A 4,839-nucleotide genomic window follows, 5' to 3' on the forward strand; every position below is an offset into this window, starting at 1 on the left:
TAGAGTATTATAATGCTTTCAATATGTCTTTTATGTGAGTTTTGCTGTACTAGTTCATCCTTGTGTTTGCCTCAAATAACCTTGCTAGCCTAAACCTTGTATCGAGAGGGAATACTTCTCATGCATCCAAAATACTTGAGCCAACCACTATGCCATTTGTGTCCACCATACCTACCTACTACATGGTATTTTCCAGCCATTCCAAAGTAAATTGCTTGAGTGCTACCTTTAAAATTCCATCATTCACCTTTGCAATATATAGCTCATGGGACAAATAGCTTAAAAACTATTGTGGTATTGAATATGTAATTATGCACTTTATCTCTTATTAAGTTGCTTGTTGTGCGATAACCATGTTTATCGGGGAACGCCATCAACTCGTTGTTGAATATCATGTGAGTTGCTATGCATGTTCGTCTTGTCTCGAAGTAAGGGCGATCTACACCGAGTTGAATGGTTTGAGCATGCATATTGTGAGAGAAGAACATTGGGCCGCTAACTAAAGCCATGTTCCATGGTGGAAGTTTCAGTTTTGGACAAACATCCTCAAATCTCTAATGAGAAAAGAATTAATTGTTGTTGAATGCTTAAAGCATTAAAAGAGGAGTCCATTATCTCGTTGTCTATGTTGTCCCGGTATGGATGTCTAAGTTGAGAATAATCAAAAGCGAGAAATCCAAATGCGAGCTTTCTCCTTAGACCTTTGTACGAGCGGCATAGAGGTACCCCTTTGTGATACTTGGTTAAAGCATATGTATTGCGGTGATAATCCAGGTAGTCCAAGCTAATTAGGACAAGGTGCGAGCACTATTAGTACACTATGCATGAGGCTTGCAACTTATAAGATATAATTTACATGATGCATATGCTTTATTACTACCGTTGACAAAATTGTTTCATGTTTTCAAAATCAAAGCTCTAGCACAAATATAGCAATCGATGCTTTTCCTCTATGAGGACCATTCTTTTTACTTTTATGTTGAGTCGAGCTTCACCTATTTCTCTCCACCTCAAGAAGCAAACACTTGTGTGAACTGTGCATTGATTCTTACATACTTGCTTATTGCACTTATTATGTTACTCTATGTTGACAATATCCATGAGATATACATGTTACAAGTTGAAAGCAACCGCTGAAACTTAATCTTCTTTTGTGTTGCTTCAATACCTTTACTTTGAATTATTGCTTTATGAGTTAACTCTTATGCAAGATTTATTGATGCTTGTCTTGAAGTGCTATTCATGAAAAGTCTTTGCTATATGATTCACTTGTTTACTCATGTCATCACCATTGTTTTGATCGCTGCATTCTCTACATATGCTTTACAAATAGTATGATCAAGTTTATGATGGCATGTCACTCCGGAAATTATCTTTGTTATCGTTTTACACCGCTCGGGACGAGCGGAACTAAGCTTGGGGATGCTGATACGTCTCCAACGTATCGATAATTTCTTGTGTTCCATGCCACATTATTGATGTTATCTACATGTTTTATGCACACTTTATATCATATTCGTGCATTTTCTCGGAACTAACCTATTAACAAGATGCCGAAGTGCCGCTTGTTGTTTTCTGCTGTTTTTGGTTTCGGAAATCCTAGTAAAGAAATATTCTCGGAATTGGACGAAATAAAAGCCCGAGAGGCCTATTTTCTCACGAAGCTTCCGGAAGTCCGAAGGAGAGACGAAGAGGGGCCACGGGGCGCCAAACCCTAGGGCGGCGCGGCCCCCCTTGGCCGCGCCGGCCCGTGGTGTGGGCCCCTGCGCCGCCTCTTGACCTGCCCTTCCGCCTACAAATAGCCTCCGTGACGAAACCCCCGCACCGAGAGCCACGATACGGAAAACATTGCCGAGACGCCGTCGCCGCCGATCCCATCTCGGGGGATCCCGGAGATCGCCTCCGGCACCCTGCCGGAGAGGGGAATCATCTCCCGGAGGACTCTACACCGCCATGGTCGCCTCCGGAGTGATGAGTGAGTAGTCTACCCCTGGACTATGGGTCCATAGCAGTAGCTAGATGGTTGTCTTCTCCCCATTGTGCTATCATTGTCGGATCTTGTGAGCTGCCTATCATGATCAAGATCATCTATATGTAATTCTATATGTTGCGTTTGTTGGGATCCGATGAATAGAGAATACTTGTTATGTTGATTATCAAAGCTATGCTTATGTGTTGTTTATGATCTTGCATGCTCTCCGTTATTAGTAGATGCTCTGGCCAAGTAGATGCTTTTAACTCCAAGAGGGAGTACTTATGCTCGATAGTGGGTTCATGCCTGCATTGACACCTGGGACAGGGACAGAAAGTTCTAAGGTTGTGTTGTGCTGTTGCCACTAGGGATAAAACATTGATGCTATGTCTAAGGATGTAGTTGTTGATTACATTACGCACCATACTTAATGCAATTGTCTGTTGTTTGCAACTTAATACTGGAGGGGTTCGGATGATAACCTCGAAGGTGGACTTTTTAGGCATAGATGCGGTTGGATGGCGGTCTATGTACTTTGTCGTAATGCCCAATTAAATCTCACTATACTCATCATGATATGTATGTGCATGGTCATGCTCTCTTTATTTGTCAATTGCCCAACCGTAATTTGTTCACCCAACATGCCGTTCGTCTTATGGGAGAGACACCTCTAGTGAACTGTGGACCCCGGTCCAATTCTCTTTATCGAAATACAATCTATCGCAATACTTGTTTCTACTGTTTTCTCCGCAAACAATCATCTTCCACACAATACGGTTAATCCTTTGTTACAGACAAGTCGGTGAGATTGACAACCTCACCTGTTTCGTTGGGGCAAAGTAGCTTGGTTGTGTTGTGCAGGTTCCACGTTGGCGCCGGAATCTCCGGTGTTGCGCCGCACTACATCCCGCCGCCATCAACCTTCAACGTGCTTCTTGGCTCCTCCTGGTTCGATAAACCTTGGTTTCTTTCTGAGGGAAAACTTGCTGCTGTGCTCATCATACCTTCCTCTTGGGGTTGCCCAACGAACGTGTGAAATACACGCCATCAAAGAGCAGAGGTTTGTAGAACAGCAGCAAGTTTTCCCTTAAGTGGATCACCCAAGGTTTATCGAACTCAGGGAGGAAAAGGTCAAAGATATCCCTCTCATGCAACCCTGCAACCACAAAGCAAGAAGTCTCTTGTGTCCCCAACACACCTAATAGGTGCACTAGTTCGGCGAAGAGATAGTGAAATACAGGTGGTATGAATAAGTATGAGCAAGTAGTAACGGTGCCGGAAAATAGCTTGCTGGCGTGTAGTTGATGGTGGTAGTATTGCAGCGAGTAGTAACGCAATGAAAACAAGTAAACAAGCAGACGATAGCAATATTTAGGAACAAGGCCTAGGGATTAGACTTTCACTAGTGGACACTCTCAACATTGATCACATAACAGAATAGATAAATGCATACTCTACACTCTTGTTGGATGATGAACATATTGCGTAGGATTACACGAACCCTCAATGCCGGAGTTAACAAGCTCCACAATTCAATGTTCATATTTAAGTAACCTTAGAGTGTAAGATAGATCAATACGACTAAACCAAGTACTAACGTAGCATGCACACTGTCACCTTCATGCTAAGAAAGGAGGAATAGATCACATCAATACTATCATAGCAATAGTTAACTTCGCAATCTACAAGAGATCATGATCATAGCATAAACCAAGTACTAACACAGATGCACACACTGTCATCATTACACCGTGCAGGAGGAATAAAACTACTTTAATAACATTGCTAGAGTAGCACATAGATAAATTGTGATACAAAACACATTGCAATCATAAAGAGATACAAATAAGCACCTCACTATGCTCTTCATAACAGCGAATAAGTATTCTGTGAAATATAGCCTAAGAGACCCACACGGTGCACACACTCGTCACCTTTACACACGTGGGACAAGGAGTCTCCGGAGATCACATAAGTAAAATTCACTTGACTAGCATAACGACATCTAGATTACAAGAATCATCATATGAATCTCAATCATGTAAGACAGCTCATGAGATTATTGTATTGAAGTACATAGGAGAGAGATGAACCACATAGCTACCGGTACAGCCCCGAGCCTCGATGGAGAACTACTCCCTCCTCATGGGAGCAAGCAGCGGTGATGAAGATGGCGGTGGAGATGGCAGCGGTGTCGATGGAGGAGCCTTCCGGGGCACTTCCCCGTTCCGGCGGCGTGCCGTAACGGAGACTCCTGTCCCCCGGATCTTGGCCTCGCGATGGCGGCGGCTCCGGAAGGTTTCGTGGGTTTCGTCAAACGTATCGTGGTTTTCGCGACGGAGGCTTTAAATAGGCGGGAAGGGCAGCCTCGGAGGGGGCTCGGGGGGCCCACACTATAGGGCGGCGCGGCCGCCCCTCCGGCCGCGCCGAGGTGTGGTGTGGGGCCCCCGTGGCTTCCTCCGCGGCTCTCGGGTGTTCTGGATGCTTCCGGTGAAAATAGGAACCCGGGCGTTGATTTCGTCCGATTCCGAGAATATTTCGTTACTAGGATTTCTGAAACCAAAAACAGCAGAAAACGAGAACTGACACTTCGGCATCTTGTTAATAGGTTAGTTCCAGAAAATGCACGAATATGACATAAAGTGTGCATAAAACATGTAGATAACATCAATAATGTGGCATGGAACATAAGAAATTATCGATACGTCGGAGACGTATCATTGGGTTGTTAGCTAAATTCCATATCTAAACCCTCTCAAAGAGATTGTCATCAATTACCAAAATGGGGGAGATTGTAAGAACAAGTCCTTTACCCCATGTGTGGTTTTGGTAATTGATGACAATCCCTATGGACTAACGGTTGCATT

Source organism: Lolium rigidum, chromosome 6 (genome assembly GCF_022539505.1).
Source record: "Lolium rigidum isolate FL_2022 chromosome 6, APGP_CSIRO_Lrig_0.1, whole genome shotgun sequence".
Lineage (NCBI taxonomy): Eukaryota > Viridiplantae > Streptophyta > Magnoliopsida > Poales > Poaceae > Lolium > Lolium rigidum.